This window comes from Macaca mulatta, chromosome 9, assembly GCF_049350105.2.
Source record: "Macaca mulatta isolate MMU2019108-1 chromosome 9, T2T-MMU8v2.0, whole genome shotgun sequence".
Taxonomy (NCBI): Eukaryota; Metazoa; Chordata; class Mammalia; order Primates; family Cercopithecidae; genus Macaca; species Macaca mulatta.
In genome coordinates, this window is record NC_133414.1 from 124,995,462 (window position 1) to 125,018,360 (window position 22,899).

Here is a 22,899-nt window from a genome sequence, read left to right on the forward strand (position 1 = left end):
GCTGGTGGTATCATTCAGTTCAAGTCGAAAGACCAAGTCTGAAGGCCTGAGGACAGGGGAGCAGATAGTATAAGTCCTGATCTAAGTCCAAAGGCCCAGCAACTAGGAGTACCAATGTCCAAGGGCAGGAAGAGATGGATGTCCCAGCTCAAATAGAGAGAGCGAATTCACTCTTCCTCTGCCTTTTTGTTCTACCTGGGCCATCACTGGCTTAGATGATGCCTACCCACATTGGTGAGGGCAATCTTCTTTAGTGGGTCTACTGATTCAAATGCTAATCTCTTCCACTCCCTTACAGACATGACCAGAAACAGTATTACCAGCTATCTGGGCATCCCTTAGTCCAGGCAAGTTGACACATAAAATTAACGACCATATCTTTCCTTCCCTTCCTTCCTTCCTTCCTTGTTCATCAATCAGCCAACCATGTGTTGAGTGCCTCTATTGGAAGGCACTGGCTGCACATCTGATATAAGCTACCCCTCCGTTAGCTGCCAGCCTGTGCCTTCTCTTGGGATAGTGCATTTCACAGGCTTACTCTTCACTTTGAATATAAGAACTATGAAAGTCATCATCTCTTGAGACAGGAAGGGAACTAGGAACCTGACACACTCTATTTGTCCACAAACCACTGCTTCCAAATTTGAGGTCTGTTCTCCTATCTCTTGGTCACATTCTGGCAAACATGATCATTTCTTACTGCCACAAATGTCTGGCCTGATGCTTCCAAATATGCAACGCAAAGTTACCCAATCTCCCTGTCCCCTACTTTCTTCATCAGCACATGGGGACTGATAGTATGGTGAAGATCCAGGCAGCAAATAGGCAGGTGACTGGGGGAGTGGGGAGGAGAATGCCCGCACAGCCACAGACGGCTTCCCACTCAGAGAAAGGTCCAGAGTTTGGCAATGTCAAGGTGGGTTAAGTGAAGCTGAATTACTCTGTGTGCCCATATTGGCCCCCTAGGGAAGGCTAAGGATCCCTTCTCAGATTAATGTTTTTAAACGGATAAAACAAAATACTAAGATAAGTAAGCCAACTCTATTAGAATACAGTTATCAAAATATTTTTAAAACTGTAATAGAGTAATTTATGTGCTTTTTTTTTTTTTTTAGATGGAGTCGCGCGCTGTTGCCCAGGCTGGAGTGCAATGGCACAATCTCAGCTCACTGCAACCTCTGCCTCCCAGGTTCAAGCGATTTTCCTGCCTCAGCCTCCTGAATAGCTGGGATTACAGGCATGCACCACCATGCTCGGCTAATGTTTGTATTTTTAGTAGAGACGGGGTTTTTCCACATTGGCCAGGATGATCTCAAACTCCTAACCTCAGGTAATCCCCCCACCTCGGCCTCCCAAAGTGCTGGGATTACATGAACCATTGCACCCAGCTTTTTTTTTTTTTTTTTCGTACCAGACAGAGTCTCACTGTGCTACCTGTCGCCCAGGCTGGAGAGCAGTGGAGCAATCTCAGCTCACTGCAACCTGTGCCTCCCAGGTTGAAGAGATTCTCATGCCTCAGCCTTCCAAGTACTTGGCACTACAGGCACCCACTACCATGCTTGGCTAAGGTGAGCAGATCACTTGAGGACAGGAGTTCCAGACCAGCCTGGCCAACATGGTGAAACCCCATCTCTACTAAAAATACAAACATTAGCTGGCCGTGGTGGCGGGTGCCAGTAATCCCAGCTCCTTGGGAGGCTGAGGTAGAAGAATGGCTTGAACCCAGAAGGCAGAGGTTGCAGTGAGTTGAGATCGCACCACTGTACTCCAGCCTGGGCTACAGAGTGAGACTGTGTCTCAAAAAAAAAAAAAAAAAAAAAAAAAAGAGGAGGGGGCTTTGGATATCCACAGGTCATGGAGTACAGGGGTCCGGAGATGATCTCATCTAGATCTCAGGGTCCTGGGACCCCTGCACATTGGGTGGCATCTAGAAGGGTCACAGGGCCTTTGGCAGAGGAGAAAGTAAGTCATTCATGGCTCTGATGTTCAGGGGGCTGCAGAATGGTCATTCTGGTAACCCCCTGACTTCTCACTGGCTTTTTCCACAACACACAACCCTTCCCTGGGGCTCAGGCATCCAGAAAACAGGTGTGACCTTCCCGGGGTGTGGGGTGCTCCCATCATCATATCTAAGGGTTTGGCCCTTTCAGAAATCTGAGTGAGAGACTGGCCCCTGGCAGTTGCCAGCCCAGGCGCTGGTTGCAGAGGAAGTTCTAATGAGAATCCAACAAATGAACCCCCTTTGCCCTGCCCTGCCTCCAGCAAGCCCACGCTTCCTCACACTGTCTTCCCCATGCTGTTTTGTAAGTTTTCTTCCTAATCTCAACTTCAATTCCTTTTTCTCATTCTTCTGAATGTTAAAGTCATGACCTTTGCGGTTTATGGGCCACCGGAGACTGAACTAAATGTGTTAGCTCAGAGTCCAAACAAGTAATAGCCAGCCAATTAAATTAATAATCCATACTGTTACAATGTTTAACTACGGCTGTTTCCTCAGCGGTCTGTTTAAATCACAGCCAAGGCCTGACCTATTAAAATGAATAACTGGAATTATGAGAAACTCCATTTAATAAACACAGCGAGGAACGCAGCACAATTGGGCATGAAATATTTATTACCACTTGAAGCAGAGAGCTGTTTGGGACTTTCAGATGGGATTAATGAATGCGTTTTAATTTCTGACTCACAAGGTGGGAGGTGGGGCTGGAACCAGGAGCCCTTTGGTAGATTCCTGGAAAAATCATCTCACCTTATATTATCACACTGTGATGGGGCTACTTGTTTATGTGTGGGCCTCCTTCAATCCACTGTAATCATGGCCCTACAGGGACCTAGTACTTGCTTAGCAAATGTTAGTGGATGGATGGATGGATGGATGGATGGATGGATGGATGGATGATCAGATAGGTGGGTGGTAGGATTATCAGACAGATGGGTGGATGGATGATCCGATGGATGGATGAATGGATAGATGGATGGATGGATAGATGGATGCATAATCAGACGGATGGATGGATGGATGGATGGATGGATGGATGGATGGATGGACACATGGATAGATGGATGGATGGGTGGATGGATGGATGGATGGATGGATGGATGGATGGATGGACACATGGATGGATGGATGGATGGATGGATAGATGGATGGATGGATAGATGGATGCATAATCAGACGGATGGATGGATGAATGGATGGATGGACACATGGATAGATGGATGGATGGGTGGATGTATGTATGTATGGATGGATGGATGGATGGATGCATGGATGGATGGATGGATGGATGATCAGATGGATGGATGGATGGATGGATGGATGGATGGATGGATGGACAAATGGATAGATAGATGGATGAATGGACTAATTATAATAAAATGGTTTTGACATCTTAGTGTCTACACTTCAGTGATACAGAACATATAAAACACAGCTCAGTGCCTGACACGTTCAAGTCTTGCAGTCAATAATAACTGTCATTACAGTTAGGAGAGTAAGGTCTCATTAATTTACTAAAAAATCAATTCTTACATTTGGCAACTCTTTGGGAGTTTCAGAGCTGCCCCAGGACCCAAGTTCCCGCCTGACTGGCCCATTTATCTTTATGTGCACTTGGGAGCCTGATTTGCATTGGAGGTTTTTATTTTACTGTTTTTGGCTTTTTTCAGAGTTGCTCCCTTCTCTGTTTTCCCAAAGCTCAATGTCTTATGCTTGCATTTGCCCCAGCATGTCCCTGTTCTCCCCGGTATGGCTACATTTCACAGGGTCTGTTTCCTTTTCCCAGACAACGTCAGCTCTGAAGTTTTGATAACGGGTTTAGAAAATGTGGTTGCTGTAATGATAGCCCTTAGCAAGTTTTGTAAGCGCAGTGATTATTGGGGATCTCTGAACAAGATAACTGAGCCTTTTCTGCAGGAGAGCCCCAAATGGGAACAAGATGGCTTAACTCTGCCAAAACTTGCTTTCTGGAGAAAGGGGAAAGCAGGCAGCTCAAGCCGTGTGCTGATGGAGCACCTTTGACATTGTAAGGTCTGGTGTGGGGGAGGGGAGGACAAGAGGGGAAAGAGCCACAGGAAGGCTTAGCTTTGGTTTCCTCTTTTGAGAACCAGAGGGCATCTCCTGGAGATCACAAAAATTCCGCGCAGGTTCAGTCATCACATTTGCAGGTCCAGAATTCAGCATATTAGTAAATCCAAGGCAGGCAAAGGGCAGTCTCATTTTGGATAGAGAGACACTTGAAACTAAAACCAGAAAGAGGAATGCACTTTGTAAAGGTGGGTAGGTCTCTGTGTTTGGAGGTGATGTTGGAGACTTTTTTCCTTTCATTGAGGAAAAGATGGATCTAACTACATGGAGACTGATGGGATCTTGCCACCTCCCTACTAAATTCAAAAGCCCACCGTGGTCCCAAAGAGGAGGAGTGTCACCAGGGGCCTACATGGCCTCACGGGATGTGGCATGGGGAGCTTGCCCGGTCCTGAGAGACCTTCAAGAGATTGGAACTTCAAAGGGCTCTGTCTATCTGGCAGTCTGCAGATATGATAACAGTGTTAGTATCTGTTACTTCTATCTCTTTAATCCTTAAGGGTGGATTCGACACATGGCTGCGTTGGAATCATGTGTTTTCCTATATGGTGAAGGAGCCTTATATGGAATAAGAGAGCTCCAGCCTTCCTGATAGAAGGCTTCAGAATTACATAAAGCCATAAGGTAGAGCTGCTTGTGTATTACCCATCCCTGCCCTACTAGATTGTACGTTCCTACAGGGTAAGACTGTATCTTATTCATGTTTGTATCCCCCACTGTGACTTGCACAGTAGCTGATGTCCTGTAGGTTCTCAGCAAATGTTTGTGGAAAGTAAAAGCCCCCATTCGTGGGGCTGTGTGCTATCCTGAGCTCCGTGCTAAGTTCTTTGCATGTTCCCTCTCATGTACTGTTTCCAACCACACTAAAGCTCTCTGTTATCCCCCAAGTTATGGATGAGGCCACTGAAACAAAAGAGATTCAGCCCTTGTCCAAGATCATCTAGATAACAGGGAATTTGATACTAAGGAATTTGAACCCTCATCAGTAATATTCCTAAGCCTTTGCTTTCATTGCTGTGCCATTTGGTCTGCAAGAGTTGAACTCACACACAACTTAACCAAGCACAGAAACAGACAGAGTCTGAGCAACGCTGCGAGGGTGAGGCTGCAGAGACAGGAGGTGGAAGAGATTCTGGCAGCATAGACTTGCCTCTCTCTTATGGCTTTCTCTTTCGCCTCTCTTACCCAAAGCATAGTTGAGTTTTCTCCTGTGCTTTGTGCCCACCAAGCACCTTGTTACTAACAGGTCATTCCATCCCTCAAACCTCTTAATGCATCCACGAGGTATGGCAAGAAGGCCAAGAGTAGAAAGCAAGAGGTGTGGGTTCTTGGCGTGGCTCTGCCACTGATGTGTGGTATAAACTTGAGCAAGCCACCCGGGGCCCAGCTTACCTGACAGTACCCTGAGGGAGTTGGATTAGCTTATCTTCATCCCTCTTCTATAATTCCTCAGATAGGCCATCATCAGATTAAATGCCTTCTCCTAGCCAATCTGGGTTATTCTTTGGGGGTCTTATGACAGTTTCCATCCCTGTCTAAAGGATCCAGTAGCCCAGGTCTGGCTGTGTAAGTAAGAGATCAGTCAATGGTACATGAACACCAAGTGAACACTGAGTGTGAGGTCAGGCCACTCTGGGACTTTTCCTTGTGGCCCTGACCAATAGCCACCAAGTTCCTATGTGCTTTAGCACTCTGGGCTTTGGTTTCACCTGTGTATTGAGGATGATAAAGCCTGTGCTACTTTCTTCCAGGACTATAAGAGGGACTAAATAATATCACAGATGCTTTGAAAGGTTGGAATGTGCCAGGCACAGTGGCTCATGCCTGTAATCCCAGCACTTTGGGAGGCCAAGGTGGGTGGATCACCTGAGGTCAGGAGTTCAAGACTAGCCTGGCCAATATGGCAAAACCCTGTCTTTATGAAAAGTACAAAAATTAGTCGGGTGTGGTGGTGGGCACCTGTAATCCCAGCTACTCAGGAGACTGAGGCAGGAAAACTGCTTGAACCCAGGAGGGGGAGGCTGCAGTGAGCTGAGATCACGCTATTGCACTCCAGCCTAGGTGACAAGAGTGAGACTCTGTCTAAAAAAAAAAAAGAAAGTAAAAGAAAGGTTGGAATGTACTAAACAAATGTGAACAATTAAATTATGATTTACTTGATTCCTCTCTGGGAAAGGTGAAATACCTCGATTAAATCAACTATACCAAGCCCCTTTTAGAAACATAGATGATGATTTTGGTCACATAATATATCAATCATTGGATTTTCTATTTTGGATCTAATCAGAGCCGAGAGCTCATCAATTCAGCTTAGATATTTATCCAAACAAAGGTCAACTTTAAACCACAGTAGTTTTCTAAAAAGTCCATCAATGAAGAATGTGCTTAAATGATTTAAGGTCCATTCATATCATGGAATAATACTAAGTACTAAATAATACTAAAGTGAAAAGTCAAATTGTTTTGTATATATGTATTTTTTATATATACATATATATATGTATCAGTCTGTTCTCACACTGCCAATAAAGACATATCTAAGACTGGGTCATTTATAAGGGAAAGAAGTTTAATTGACTCACAGTTCCACGTTGCTGAAAAGGCCTCACAATCATGGCGGAAGGCAAATGAGGAGCAAAGTCATGTTTTACATGGCAGCAGGCAAAGAGAGCATGGGCAGGGGAACTGCACTTTATAAAACCATCAGATCTCATGAGACTTATTCACTATCATGAGAACAGCACAGAAAATATCCACCCCCATGATTCAATTATCTCCCACCAGATCCCTCTTATGACACATGGGAATTATGGGAGCTGTAATTCAATATGAGATTTGGGTGGAGACACAACTATATCAATATCTATTATACAATCCCATTTGAAAAATATATAAATATATATAAATATACATCTATGAGGAAGTGTGTGTGTGTGTGTGTGTGTGTGTGCTCATGAAAACATAATAAAAAGTCTGGAAAAAACTGTTAACTGTGGTTACCTCTGGAGATGAGTGTAGGACGGTGGTGATAAAGAGTTTTCTTTTTCTACATTGTACTTTGTATACTTCTAAAACTCTAGTTTTTTTTTTTTAACAATAAAGATATATTAATTTTATAACTAAAATGTTTTTTAAATGACCTGGAAAGGGAGGAGATGAAACTCAGAGTGAGTCCTGACAGAATTGTTTAGGTCCTAAGGGACTTTGGCAGGGAATGCTGGTTAACCCTTGACACCCTTCTCCCCACCTCCCCACCGTCTTCCACGGAACCTCAATTTTACATTTCCCAGACTCCCTTGCAGCTAGATGTGGTCATGTGATAAGTTCTGGCCAAAGGGAAGTGAGCAGAAATGATTTGCTAACAGCCAGTCCATGGCCTTAAAGGGAAGGGGCTCTGGCCCAATTCAGCCTCCACATGTAACCTTGAAATCTTTAGGCCAAGATGACTACATCAGAGAGAAACACACTTCTATCTTAAGTCTCTGTTATTTTAGATCCTTGTTTCAACAGCTGAAACTTTATACAATCCAATACAGAAACCTAGAAATTAATTAGTAAATATTAAGGAGTGTGCCCAGCCTCTGCCACTCCTTAAAGGGAGGAAAAGAAACATGAGAGTCACTTCTTCTGCCCAAGGGGCTCAAAACCTAGCAGATAAGGCAAGTCTGATTCACTTTTTCTAATTGTGCAGGAGAGTTTATCAGAGGCTAACCTGTGTGCCACACACAGGAAGGTCTTCATTTCAGTGCAGTGCATTACATGAGTCCTGCCCTGTTTTATCAAAGGATGAGAAGTTGGTCAAACAAAATATAACGTGAAAAAAAGAGACCATCCAAACAGAAGAAAGAGATAGACAATAGGAAAAGACTTTTGGGTCCAATACCTTGGCAGGATGAGTTTTGTTGGTAAAAATAAACAAATAAATAAATAATGTCAGGGCCTAATGACCAAGGAGTAGGAGGAGGCAGTCCCTCTAGCTGTTGCTGAGTCCTTCCTTGTGCCTTCTGTAGCCACTGCAAGTTAAATATCAAGCTGCATATACTTACAAATGCACCCAAATGTCCATCAAAAACATATGTGAATTGCTTGCTCTAGACCTAGCATCAATCTTTATCCGAGGAGCCCTACCTTCATTGAGAAATAGAATTAAAAGATCATAATCTGGGCTCTCTTTGTTGCTGAATTGGTTGCTGTTTCTAAATGTTTAAGTGAAAAGTGCTGAAAAATATTTTTTTTAAGGGAAACTACATCATGAGTTTAAACAAACAATCCAATTCTAATTCTATTGGGTTTTCACTTATTTGATTTTATATACGTATTTCTTTTATGATGAAAATCTTGATTCCTAAAGAACACCAATGTAATTACTTATTTCAAACATGTAAAATAGTTTCAAATTAACATCGATATTAATGCTAACAATATGATTTTAAAGATACAAAATGAGAGTGGATCATCGTCATATCAGAAAGCAAACAGCTATCAAAGACTTCTGTAATTGTGTCAAAGGACGTAGAACTAACCCAAAGTGGCTCCCCACTCGCCAAAGGTGGAGAAATCTGCACAGTAAAATAATAACTGCTTTAAATCAAAGCACATCAAATATGTTCCAATCCATGAGTTCACAATGATACTTTTCTTTAAAACTCTCAAAGTTAATTATTAGAGATGGCTAGGGACCTAATTTCATTTTCTGAAGACTGGCAAGTAAGGAAAGAATCAAGTATTTACCTGCCCTGCTGGCATGAACTATGTTTCCAAAAAATCAAATAGTTGATGTAGGAAAGTTCTTTTTTATACAAGACTCTCAGCTAATCAGTGTGAAAGAATGACAAAATTAGAATATCACCATTTTACAACCTCTAATGAAATAATGAATCCAGGGCTGGGCGCGGTGGCTCACGCCTGTAATCCCAGAACTTTGGGAGGCCAAGGTGGGTGGATCCCTTGAGGTCAGGAGTTCGAGACTGGCCTGACCAACATGCTGAAACCCCATCTCTACTAAAAATACAAAATTAGCTGAGCATGGTGGCGCATATCTGTAATCCCAGCTACTTGGGAGGCTGAGGCAGGAGAATTGCTTGAACCCAGGGAGGCGGAGGTTGCAGTGAGCCGAGATCGTGCCACTGCACTCCAGCCTGGGCGACAAGAGCAAAACTCCATCTCAAAAAAAAAAAAAAAAAGAAAGAAACAATGAATCCAGGCAATGATCAGCTATGGCTCCTGAAGCCATCTAGTGAGAAGCTAATGGGGAACTGGATAGTGAACAGACCAGGCTGATGATATCTGAGCCCACTGATCAATCTTATAACAAATAACATTACATACCCTCTCACATAAAGTAATACAAAATACACAGGACTCTTTATGAAGGATTCTTGCCAGAAAATCAAACCTAAATCTGATCTTGCTGCTAGCTCTAATTACAATTGACAGAAGGTACAGGGGAGAGAGGAACAGGTTACACAACACCCACATGATACAGTCAGCAAAAAACAGATTGTGGGACTCTCTATCAGATGATGAACCAGTTCGTCTGAAGAAAAAAAAAAAGGTCGAGAAAGAGAAGAGAGAGAGGAGGAAACTGTACACTAAGGGAGTCTTAAGATCAGACACAAAAGCCATGTATTTTATGATTTTTTTAATATTAAGCATCTGGAAATGGACAAATCCATAGAGACGGGAAGTAGATTAGGGGTTGTCTCGGGCTAGGAGAGAGGGGAACAGGGAATAATTACTTAAAGGGTATTTTTCTAAGATGATGAAAAAAAGAAATTTTTTTTTTTTTTTTTTTTTTTTTGAGACTGAGTCTTGCTCTTATTGCCCAGGCTGGAGTGCAGTGGCGTGATCTTGGCTCATTGCAACCTCCGCCTCCTGGGTTCAAGTGATTCTCCTGCCTCAGTCTCCCACATAGCTGGGATTATGGGTGCCCGCCACCATGCCTGGCTAATTTTTGTATTTTTTAATAGAGGCAGGGTTTAGCCATCTTGGCCAGGCTGGTCTTGAACTCCTGACCTCAGATGATCCACTCACCTTGGCCTCCCAAAATGCTGGGATTACAGGCATGAGCTACCATGCTCAGCCTGATGAAAATGTTTTGAAAATAAAAGAGTGAATGCACTAAAGGCCACTAAATTGTGCCCTTTAAAATGGTAATTACATGTTATGTGAATTTCACCTCAATAAAAGAGAAAGAGAGAAAGACTTAAGAGACATATCAACCATATGTAAATGTGTGGTATGGATGTTGATTCCAACAAACCAATTGTGAAAAAAGAAAATAAAAACTGGCCAGGTGCAGTGGCTCACGCCTGTACTCCCAGCACTTTGGGAGGCTAAGGCAGGCAGATCACGAGGTCAAGAGATCGAGATCATCCTGGCCAACCTGGTGAAACCCCATCTCTACTAAAAATACAAAAATCAGCTTGGCGTGGTGGCACACACCTGTAGTCTCAGCTACTCAGGAGGAGAGAATCACTTGAACCTGGGAGGCGGAGGTTGCCGTGATCCGAGATGACGCCACTGCACTCCAGCCTGGGACAAAGCGAGACTCCATCTCAAAAAAAAAAAAAAAAAATGAGACAATCAGAGACTTATGAATATTGACTGGATACTTGCTGGTATTTTAATAAATTATTGTTTTTTAAGTTTGATAATGATATTTTGGTTATATTATCACCAACAAAAATCATTTTATGTTTAAAATATATACTGAAAATGTACAATTTATATGATTCCTGGAATTTGTTATAAAATAATCTGGTATGTTTGTGTATGTGAGGAAGGAGAAGTAGGAAGATATGTAAATGTTGAAACTGGGTGATAGCTACATAGGAGTATCCTTACTCTCTATTATGGAAAATTTTTGAAACTTTCCAAAATAGATTCTAAAAATAAATTTGCAAAGTTGGTCATCCAACACTTTAAATATCGTTAACCTCCCTAGTGATCAAAGAAATGCAAATTAAAATTACGAGATGCAATTACCCACTTGTCAGATTGGCAAAGGTTATGAGAATGATAATATGCAATATTGGTAAAGATTAGGGTAATGGGCACTCTTTTGCTTTCCCAGTTCACTTGGTATGGCCTTAGTATCACCTTACTACAAAGCATCTTGGCAGTATGACTGAAAAGCCTTAAATATGTAGGTACCCTTTGCCCCAGAAATTCTGCTTAGATTAATTTATCCAAAGGAAATGATTAAACAAGGGCGCAAGATTGCTCAAGGATGTTTATTACAGTTTAATTATAATAACAAAAGATTTAAATAACCAAAATACATACCAATAAGAAAATGGTTTTAAGATGAAGGTATATCTACATAATGGATGTAGATATACAGAGCCATTAAGAGCTGTGATAAAGATGCATATATTCATTTGTTTATTTATTTATTTATTTGAGACAGAGTCTCACTCCATTGCCCAGGCTAGAGTGCAACGGTGCATTCTTGACTCGCTGCAGCCTCAACCTCCCTGACTCAGATTATCCTCCCATCTCAGCCTCCCAAGTAGCTGGGACTACAGGCATGCGCCACCATGCCCCACTAATGTTTTGTATTTTTAGTAGAGATGGGGTTTCACCATTTTGCCCAGACTGGTCTCGAACTCCTCAGCTCAAGTAATCTCCCCACCTCAGCCTCCCAAAGTACTGGGATTACAGGGTTGAGCCACTGTGCCTGGCGAAGACGTATCTTTTGTTAGCATAAGAGATGTGTCATAGATACTTTAATAAGGGGGCAAAAATCAAGCTCCAAAGGTTTTATATGGTAAGATAATTTGTGTGTGTGTGTGTGTGTGTTTTAATGTGGGAAGAATTTGAAACAATGACAATCTCTTGGTGATGAGAACATGGATTATTTTTATTACTTTCCTTTTGCTTAACTTTATTTTTTTATGTTTATGCTTGCGGTCTTTTCACCTAGGGAGGGAAAGGAGAGGGAGGAGAGGGGACGGGGGCACACCTTCTGCACACGTGGGCTTGGGTTTCTTTTTTCTCTTGTTCCCAAGGATGTAAACAGGGTGGAAAAAATAAGAAATTTTAAAGGGGAGGTTGAAATAAAACCACCACCACCAATAAGAACTCAGACGTAAACAGCAAAGTGGAGGAGACCGAAGGCACGGGGAGTCCATGCCGCTTCAGTGTTTCATTTTCCTTTTTTTGGAGATGGAGTCTCGCTCTGCCACCCAGGCTGGAGTGCAGCAGCGCAATCTCAGGTGCAGCAGCGCAATCTCAGCTCACTGCAACCTCTGCCTCTCAGGTTCAAGCGATTCTCCTGTCTCAGCCTCCCAAGTAGCTGGGATTATAGGCACCTGCCACCATGCCTGGCTAATTTTTGTATGTTTAGTAGAGACGGGGTTTCAGCATGTTGTCCAGACCAGTCTCAAATTCCTGACCTCAGGTGATCCACCCTCCTGAGCCCCGCAAAGTGCTGGGATTACAGGTGTGGGCCATCGCACCTGGCCTAGTTTTTCATCTTTCTTAGTGGATTTTGAGTAGTTTTGGAACTCCAAATAATGAATTCCTATATAATTAAAATCACCTTTGTCAAGAGAGTAGCTCTTAAATGTACTCACCTCAAAAAATAAGCATGTGAGGTGATGGATATGTCAATTAGCTTGATTTAGTCCTTTCACAATGTGTGCACATATAAAAATATCACATTGTACTCTGTAAACATATTCAATTTTTGTTAGCCAATTATACCTTAGTAAAACTGAAGGGAAAATTAAATTTTTTTATTTAAATAAATAAAATGTCCTTTGCTTCCTAAAATGACTTGAGATCTGGAATTTATTCCAGAGTTACCTAGGGTCGCACTATGGAGAAAACAATTTGGGCTGTGGGTTGACAGCTCTTGAACCTGGGTAACCAGGTACCTAGGGCTTTGCTTTGATTTGTTCTCTACTTCTGTGTTTAGAATTTTTCTTCTTCTTTTTTTTTTTTTTTTTTTTTTTAGAGACAGAGTCTCACTTTGTCACCCAGGCTGGAGTGCAGTGGTGTGATCTTAGCTCACTGCAACCTCAACCTCTGCCTCCTTGGGTTTAAGCGATTCTCCTGCCTCAGCCTCCTGAGTAGCTGGAACTACAGGCACCCACCACCATGACCAGCTAATTTTTGTATTTTTAGTAGAGATGGGTTTCACCATGTTGGTCAGGCTGGTCTCTAACTCCTGACCTCAGGTGATCCACCCACCTCAGCCTCCCAAAGTGGTGAGATTACAGGTGTAAGCCACCATGCCCAGCCTTGTTTGGAATTTTTCATACTAAAGGTTCTCAAATAAATAAATAAATAAATAAGCCAAGCATGGTGGCTCATGCCTGTAATCCCAGCATTTTGGGAGGCCGAGGCGGGTGGATTACCTGAGGTCAGAAGGTCGAGACCAACCTGGCTGATGTGGCAAAACCCCATTTCTACTAAAAATACAAAAATTAGCCAGGTATGGTAGTGGGTGCCTGTAATCCCAGCTACTCGGGAGGCTGAGGCAGGAGAATCACTTGAATTTGGGAGGTGGAGGTTTTAGTGAGCTGAGATTATGCTACTGCACTCCAGCCCGGGCGACAGAGCGAGACTCCATCTCAAAAACAATAAATAAATAAATAAATAAATAAATAAATAAATAAATAAAAATAATCTTTGCCAGTACAAAATGACACTTTGTGATCTTTGGTGTCTACTCCTTCCACAACACACCCCCCAGAGATCACAAAGGGTCAGCGTCATGCTGTGAAGCAGGATCACTGTCTGATATTTTGGTTGTAAAAATGGCTCACCCCTCCTGTGTTCAGAAAGGGACTGGGTTTGAACTGGCCCTCTTCTAAAAGTTCCTCCCTTTCTGACCTTTCCTACCTACACAAGATAGTTCTGATGGCTATTCTATGTGTCAACTTGACTGGGCTCGGGATGCCCAGATATCTGGTTAAACATTACCTTTGGATGTGCCTGCAAGGGTGTTTGCAGAAGAGATGAGCATTTGAACTAGTGGACCCAGGAAAGCAGATTCCCCTCCCCAATGTGGGTGGACCTCATCCAATACATTGAGGACGTGACCAGAACAAAACTGAGCAAGAAGTTGAATTCACTCTCTGTCTGACTCTTTTAGCTGAGACATCAGTCTTCCTGGTCTGGGACTCAAACCATTGGCTCTCCTAATTCTCAGACCTTCAGACTTGGACTGAAACTATAGCACTGGCTTTCCTAGGTCTTCAGCCTGCAGGCATAAATAGCAGGACTTCCTTTTTTTTTTTTTTTTTTTTGAGACAGAGTCTTGCTCTTATTGCCCAGGCTGGAGTACAGTGGCACAAAATTAACTCACTGCAACCTCTGCCTCCCAAGTTCAAGTGATTCTCTTGCCTTAGCCTCCCACATAGCTGGGATTATAGGCATGTGCCACCATGTCTGGCTAATTTTAGTATTTTTAGAGGAGATAAGGTTTCACCATGTTGGCCAGGCTGGTCTTGAACTCCTGACCTCAAATGATCCACCTGCCTTAGCCTCCCTAAGTGTTGGGATTACAGGTGTGAGCCATGGAGCCCGACTAAATTGCAGGACTTTTCAGCCTCCATAACCACATGAGCCAGTTCCATATATATATTTATATATGTATATAAATATATATATATTCCATAAATATATGTATATACACACACATATATACACAATATGAATATATATGGAACTGGCTCATTGCTTATATACATATAAATACACATATATTATGGTTTGTGTGTGTGTGTGTTTGCTCTGTTTCTCTGGAGAATCCTGACTAATATAATACCTGTCTGGGGCCAGGGGCACAGACTTCAGCCAAGAGATTCAGAAGAGGCAGTTTGTTCATTTAAGAAACAGACTCATAGCCTTTCCCTTTTTAGCACCTTTGTCAACCTGATTCCTGTGTCACCCTACTTTTGACAGCCTGCCATGCTCCCTCCTACATGGGCCATCTCCTTCTCAAAGGAAGGAAGCATGAAGAGGTTAGTAGATTTGGCATTCCCAGCCTGAAGATTTGTTCTTTTCATTTGGCCACTGCTTCACACTGTCTCATCCATGCATGTTGCCTACAAAAGTGCCTGGAATGCAGAAATTACTATGAATATTCATGAAGTTATATTATGAATGATACTTTGTAAAAATGAATAGTCTTCACCCTGGGAAATGGAATTCTTTGTCCACACATTGGGTCACTTGGAGATTGTCAATAGCAGTGTTCAGCAAACTATAGCCCATTGGCCAAAGGTGCTCCACCATCTACTGTCATATGGCCTGCAAGCCAAGACTGGTTTTCACATCTGTAAATGTTTGAAAAAAAAATCAAAAGAAGAAAACTATTTTGTGATATATAAAATTATATTAAATTCACATTTCAGTGTCTATACCGTTTTATTGAAACACAGCCACATTCATTTGCTTATATTTTGCCAAAGTCTGTTTTCATGCTACAAGGACAGTGTCAAGCAATTGTGATGGACATATGACCCACACAGCCTAAAATATTTAGTATCTAGCCCTTTACGGAAAAAGTTTGTTGACCAATGGTCTATAGGCTTGAGGTTCTCCTAAATGCATTCTTGGTGGTTCCAAACTCTTGTCTCATAGAGCTGAACTGCAGTGCCATACATTGCCAGTAGGTGAGGCTATGCACTACACACCAGCCTAAAACCACCAGGAGTTGAAGCTTTGGAATTTAGAACGTTCATTCATTCATTTATTCATTCATCAAATATTTAATGAAGGCCAACTTTGTGCCACACACCCTTTTAAGTTCTAGATTTATAGAAGCCTACAAAACAAGCAGAAATGTCTGCTTTCTTGGAAATGAGGTTTTAATGAGAGGAGATGACCACAAACAAGATGGATAATACTACACAGTACACTAAGTGGAAATGAGTGTGATGAAGAAAAATAAAGCAAGGCAGCAGGTAGAAAGGGTCAGAAATGGGGAGAGTAGCAACTTTAAATCAGGTTAGGTGGCCAGCGCAATGGCTCATGCCTGTAATCCCAGCACTTTGGGAGGCCGAGGCAGACAGATCACTTGACGCCAGGAGTTTGAGACCAGCCTGGCCAACATGGTGAAACCCTGTCTCTACTAAAAATACACACACAAAAAAAATTAGCCCAGGGTTGTGGTGCACACCTGTAGTCCCAGCTACTCGGGAGGCTAAGACATGAGAATTGCTTGAACCCAGGAGGTGGAGGTTACAGTGAGCTGAGATCATATCACTGCACTTCAGCCTGGGTAACAGAGGGAAACTCTGTCTCAAAAATAAAATAAATAAATAAATCAGGTTAGGTATCAATTTTTACCTTGTCAGTGAAGTCCTGAAGGAGATGAGAGGGCAGGTAGTCCATGAATATGTCTGTGATAAGAACATTCCAGCCACAAGGAACAGCAAATGCAAAGGTCCTGGGGTAGACTGCACCTATCACATTCAAGGAAGATCAAAGGCAATGAGTAGTAGAAATTGAGGTCAGGAAGGCAAGGAGTAGAGGACAACTCATATGGGGCCTTGATGATGTGGCTTTTATTCTGAGTGATGGATGAAGCCAGCAAAACAATAGGAGCAGATAAGTAATATAATCTGATTTCCAATTCCTGAATTAATATCTGTCTGAAATATTCTACCACTACTTTACATAAATGAGGCATATTTTGCCTTTTATTTTGATATATTATATTTAAAGAAAGTTGAAATGTGTGAGGGTAAGTATAAAAAGTTGAGTAACAGGAAGAAAGTATGTCCATGATCACTTCAGTTATCCATTGCTGCATAACCAATCAACCCAAAGCTTAGCAGTTTAAATGAACAATGATTTGTCATTTGTCATGATGCTGTGGCTTTAGTAGGATCAGTCAGGCCATTCTACTCTCTTGGCATCAGCTGAGGTCACTCATGTGGCTGAATTCTACTGGCGAGTGAGCTGGACTGGCAGGTCTAAGGTTTCACCCCACACATCTGGAACTTTGTTGTCCTCTATGGGCTTCTCCCCTCAGTTATCTTGGGCTTCCTCACAATATGGCAGCCTCAGAGTCTCAGGGTTTCCAGGATTTCTGCAAAAGCTGGCTTCAAGAGGGAAACAAGAAGCTGTCAGAACTCTCAGAGGCTAGACCTATAACTGGCACAGCATCACTTCTGCCACATTGTATTGGTCAAAGTAAGTCAAAAGTGCAGCCCAAATTCAAGGCTAGGAGAGATTCCATCTAGTGATAGTTGGTTGATGGGTTGAGCAGCGCACATGTACTTGGAGAGAAGAAATTGATGGTGGCCATCTTTGGAGACTGTCAGAATGGGCAAGAAACAATGATTTCCCCCCCACCACCACCATGGCATCTTGGGATGTCCTTCTCTCCTTTTGGCCATTGTGTGTGCATAATATTGATCAATTTGACTGGTGGATGGAAATTGATTAACTTTATATTCTTGAATCATGCGTTTCCCTGAGGCCTGGAAATTATTCTGAGAAGGCCCCTGACCCCTGTACACGAGCCCCTTATAGCCTGTGTTGATTTTCCTCCCTGGCTCTGCAGGCCCACCATCCCATTCCTGGGCATTGTCACACTCTGACAGGCAGCTGGGCTAATGTCAGAAAATGGGACAGGTGGTACGGTATTCTGCAGAATTTGGGGGATGTGGTACAGCTTTTTCTCTGGAAGAAGCCAGAGCTGGCCAGACTGGCCAAATGTGTCCCCCAGCCCTGATGATAGTCCACCTTCCCAAAAGGAAAGCAAGTGAAAGATCATGCATTTAAATTACCTCTGGGCTTCATAAACAAAACCAAAACCTTTTTTCTGGAAATAATTTTAGATTTATAAAAGAGTTATAAAGATAGTACAGAGAGGTTCTCATACCCTCCACCCAGCTTTCCCTAATGTTAACTACTTACATAACCATGATCCATTTGTCAAAATGAAGACATTAACATTGACACCCGGGTGTGGTGGTGCATGCCTGTAGTCCCAGCTACTCGGGAGGCTGAGGTGGGAGGATCCCCTGAGCCTGGGAGGCGGAGATTGCCGTGAGCCACTGCACTCCAGCCTGGACAACAGAGTGAGACCCTGTCTCAAAAAAGCAAACCAATAGCAACAAAAACATTGGCACAATACTATTAGCCAAACTACAGACTTATTTAGGTTTCCCCAGTTTTCAATATTGCCCTTCTTTCGTCCCAAGAGCCCATCTTGGATTCCACATAACATTTAGCCTTTGCCATCATGTCTCATTAGTCTCCTTCATGACAGTTTCGCAGTCGTTTCTTGTCTTTCATGACCTGGAGAGCTTTTGAAGATTAGCACTCAGGTGTTTTGTAGAATGTTCCTCAATTTGGGGTTGACTCATGTTTTCTCATAAGTCAACTGAGGTCATGAGGTTTGGGAAGACGTGCCATGCCATTCACATTGTATCATGTCAGGGGCACATGCCATCAACCTGCAATATTACTGGTGATGTTAACCTTGACATTAACCTTACCTAAGGTGGTATTTGTGAGGTTTCTCCACTATGAATTCACTGTATTTTCCTTTCCATTCTCTATTCGTTAGAAGTAAGTCACGAAGTCCAACTCACACTCAAGGAGATGGGAATTTAACTTCTGGAGGGAGGAACCTCTGGGCTTTTAAAAATACACAGCACACTAGGCTGGGCTGCCAGGAGCAGGGAGGGTCCCAGGCCTGCCCACTGACTTGCTGTTGACCTTGGGTGAGTCACTCTGTTTCTCAGAGCTGGGATTTCCCTCCCTCTTATGAAATCCATCACGGTATCGCGGCCCCACAGCTGTCTCTAGGAGCCTCAGAAGGATTTAGCTGGTAACATTTTGAGCTGCTGGAGTACGGACCTGATGGGGGACACAGGATCCTTGTTAGTGACACTGGGGTCCTGTTCCTGGTCTGTAAGCAGTTTCCAATCCTGATGCTCATCACCCCCGTAACAGGGGTGTCCCTTCAAAGTGGTGAGGCCGTCACTATTTTTACAAAATAGTCTCATGTTATAAACATGCTAACGAGGACTTCGTGTAGTAGGAAATACCACAGGGAAATATTTTCGTAAAGTGAAGCATTATTTTGCAAAGTGAATAATTCCCCTGAATTAGCCTTTTTGTCTAAAGTCAGCTTTTCACTTATTGGATTTGCTTAAACTAAGGGGCTCTAGGAATTCCTTCCAAAGTACACACTGTCTTTGTGCAAATGCTTCTGAACACACAGAATGTTTTCTATGTTGATGGTGATGAATTACTTGAGAATCATAACTTATAGTAATTATTTTACAGCCTTGTTGGTTGACTCTTTACTAGTGGAGAATCCTGGCCAACTTGTATTCTGTCAATTGACACTAACAAGAACTAAACCCCAAAAAGATTGCTGTTTGGTGACTTTAGCAAAGATAATGAATGGTGAGCTATGTTTTTCTAATCTGCTGGGATTAGACATTTTCCCCATTTCTTTTGACATCACACCACTCTCCATGGGCCACCATGTCTGGGCACACAGGCTTTGCGTCCTGCACAACTCCAGGGCATCACTCCCAGGGATTCTGATGTGGATGGTGCTCCCTAGAGTTCAGCAACATGGCAGGCCTGTCTCCCACCCTGTGGAACCACTGCTGAACTTGCCCAGTTACTCACCCCACATCAGTTCTCTGAGAAGCCTGGAGCAGGGCTGACATAGAGCAGAATGCCACTGGTCCAAGACTTCAGTGTCCTCTCCAAATTCGTCTCCACAGACAGTCAATAAAGGCTTCTGACAAGGTGGAAAAAAATGTTCATTCTACACTTTTCATTTGTGGCCACGGCTAGCCCACCCCACCTGGACAATGTGTAATAACATCCTTTAGCGATCCTCTAATTTTCTTGAGAATAGCACAATTACCTGGGTTGTGTTGGGGGAAGGATGATTGAGTGTTTCTTTGTTGAACATAAAGAGTTAAAATAGACAAGAATGTTTAGTACTCTCTTGATATGTCTTCATTTTGCAACATAGAAAGAATCTCAAAAATGGAAGTTACCCATAACATCCCTCATCCTGAGAAAGGCTCAGGCCAAGAAACACCCCCCTCATTGTTTCAGTTTTCCACTCCGTTTCTGTTTTTTGTTTTTTGTTTTTTTTGAGACAGAGTCTCACTCTGTCACCCAGGCTGGAGTACAGTGGTACGATCTCAGCTCACTGCAACCTCCATCTCCTGGGTTCAAGCGATTCTTCCACCTCAGCCTCCCAAGTAGCTGGGACAACAGGTGTGCACCACCACACCCGGCTAATTTTTTTGTAATTTTAGCAGAGATGGGATTTTACCAAGTTGGCCAGGTTGGTCTCAAACTCCTGACCTCAAGTGATCCACCCACCTTGGCCTCCCAAAGTGCTGAGATTAAATAGCTAACTCTGCTTTACTCTCTCTGTTCCTAAGCACCTCCAATCCTTTGCCTCTATTGTGCCTCCTACCTAGAAGGTTCTCCCTCTTTCTTCCCTGATGATCCAAGTCTTCTGTTTTTCAAGACTCAGTTCAGTCATGCAGTCTTTAAGAGGTCCTTTCTATAATTGCCTTCACCCCCAAATGCCATCCTCATCTACTACTCCGGAACTGCCTCTTTGAAGAGGAGGACACATCATCCCTATAATAGGAGTGCCACCTCATCATGACGCATTCCCTTACCATGCCCTTTCTTGTTAAATAAGTATAATGATGGGCAACATTATTTTTGCCAGACTAGTATTCACTCCTTTTTTTGATAAAGGATCTGATCTTCCTTTAGGGCTCCGCTGCTCCCTCATCTTCTCTCTCCTGCCTTCCCACGCCCTAGCTGGCTCAGAAGAGCACGTGTGCCTAACCAACGTCTGCATTCAATCCCCTTGGTCTGATGTTTGGTTCTGGATCTATCAGGGCCACTGTCTGGAAATGACCTACCCAGGAGTGGAGCCACATCAGAGGAAAGAACAGAAATGGATGATGATGATGATGACGATGATGATGATGATGGTTTGCTTTTTGTTTTTTGAGACGGAGTTTCACTCTTATTGCCCAGGCTGGAGTGCAATGGCATGATCTCAGTTCACTACAACCTCTGCCTCCCGGGTTCAGGCGATTCATTTTCCTGCCTCAGTCTCCTGAGCAGCTGGGATTACAGGCGCCTGCCACCACACCCTAGTTTTCACATTTTTAGTTTTCACATTTTTAGTAGAGACGGGGTTTCACCATGTTGGTCAGGCTGGTCTTGAACTCCTGACCTCAGGTGATCCACCCGCCTTGGCCTCCCAAAGTGCTGAGATTACAGGCATGAGCCACCATGACTGGCGATGATGATGTTTAAGCCCCTGGATTCAGCTGTACCTGAAGTTAGAATTCTCCCTTAGACTTTTCTGGTACTTAAGCCTATAAATTCCTCTTTTGCTCTAGCTAGTTTGGTTTCTGCCACTTGCAAGTTCTTTGTGGATAAGGATCATGCCTGATTTACCTTGATATTCCCCTGTGGCAAGCACAGTGCTTGGCATATATATAGTAAGTGTTTCATAAATAGTTATTGCTGATATAGGGGAAAATATACTAAACCAGCCAGTTCAAAGGGAGAAAATTGTTTTTTTTTTTTTTTTTTTTTTTTTTTTTTTGAGATGGAGTCCCACTCTGTCACCCCCAGGCTGGAGTACAGTGGCACAATCTCACCTCACTGCAACCTCCATCTCCTGAGTTCAAGTGATTCTCCTGCCTCAACCTCCTTAGTAGCTGGGATTACAGGTGTGTGCCACCACGCCCAGCTAACTTTTTTTCTATTTTTAGTAGAGATAGAGTTTCACCATGTTGGCCAGGCTGGTCTCGAACTCCTGACCTCAAATGATCTGCCCCCCTCAGCCTCTCAAAGTGTTGGGATTACAGGCGTGAGCCGCTGCACCCAGCCTAACGGAGAAAAATTCTCATTTTATGAAAACCAAATAAACCACAGTGGTTTTTCACCTCTCACCGAGCGAGACAAGGTCCAGGTGGTAGCCTATGGCCCCGGGTGCTTGTCTTTATTCTCTCCCCTCACTCCTTAGTCTCTGAACTATGGCTTCTTAAGACCATGAACTCTAAGGTCAGGCTGCCTGGCTTCAAATCAACATTTTGCTGCTTATAAGTCTGTGTCCTTAGACAAAGTATTTAGTCTTTCTAATCCTCAGTTTTTTCAAATGTAAAATGGGGAAAATAGTAATATCTATGGCTTGGGTTGCTATGAAGATTAAATGAGCTGTTATTATAATTTTTTTCTTTTTCACTCTGTCACCGAGGCTGGAGTGAAGTGGTACAATTAGCCTCTACCTCCTGAGCTCAAGTGATCCTCCTATCTCAGCCTCCTAAGTAGCTGAGACCACAAGTGTGTGCCATCATGGCCAACTAATTTTCAGAAATTTTTCTGTAGAGATGAAGTTGTTGCCCAGGCTGGTCTCAAACTCCTGGGCTCAAGTGATACTTCTGCCTCAGCCTCCCAAAGTACTGAGATTACAGGTGTGAGCCACCACACCACCACACCCGCTTATTATAGCCTGTTATAATTCTTTTTTTCTTTTTTCTTTTCTTTTTTTTTTTTTTTTTTGAGACAGAGTCTCACTCCGTTGCGCAGGCTGGAGTGCAACACACAGCTCACTGCAGCCTTGACCTCATGGACTCAGGTGATCCTCCTACTCCAGCCTTCTGGGTAGCTGGGACTACAGGTGTGCACCATCATGCCCAGCTAATTTTTCATATTTTTTGTAGAAACAAGGTTTCACCATGTTGTTCAGGCTCATCTCAAACTCCAGGGCTCAAGTGATCCCCCTCTCTCAGCCTCCCAAAGTGCTAGGATTACAATTATGCAGT

General features: G+C 43.1%; 1 long non-coding RNA gene across 2 annotated transcripts; it reads right to left on the reverse strand.

Annotated features, from left to right (window-relative positions):
• Nucleotides 1-14,774: 14,774 nt before the first annotated feature.
• LOC144331350 (uncharacterized) lies at nucleotides 14,775-18,781 on the reverse strand. 2 transcript variants are annotated; one of them, XR_013398419.1, is made up of 4 exons: nucleotides 18,556-18,781; nucleotides 17,972-18,143; nucleotides 16,394-16,509; nucleotides 14,775-15,378 (listed from the first exon to the last, which is right to left on the reverse strand). It is a non-coding gene; the product is annotated as an uncharacterized LOC144331350 (long non-coding RNA). The 2 variants fall into 2 exon arrangements; XR_013398418.1 differs by having other exon boundaries at nucleotides 16,394-17,151.
• Nucleotides 18,782-22,899: the final 4,118 nt, after the last annotated feature.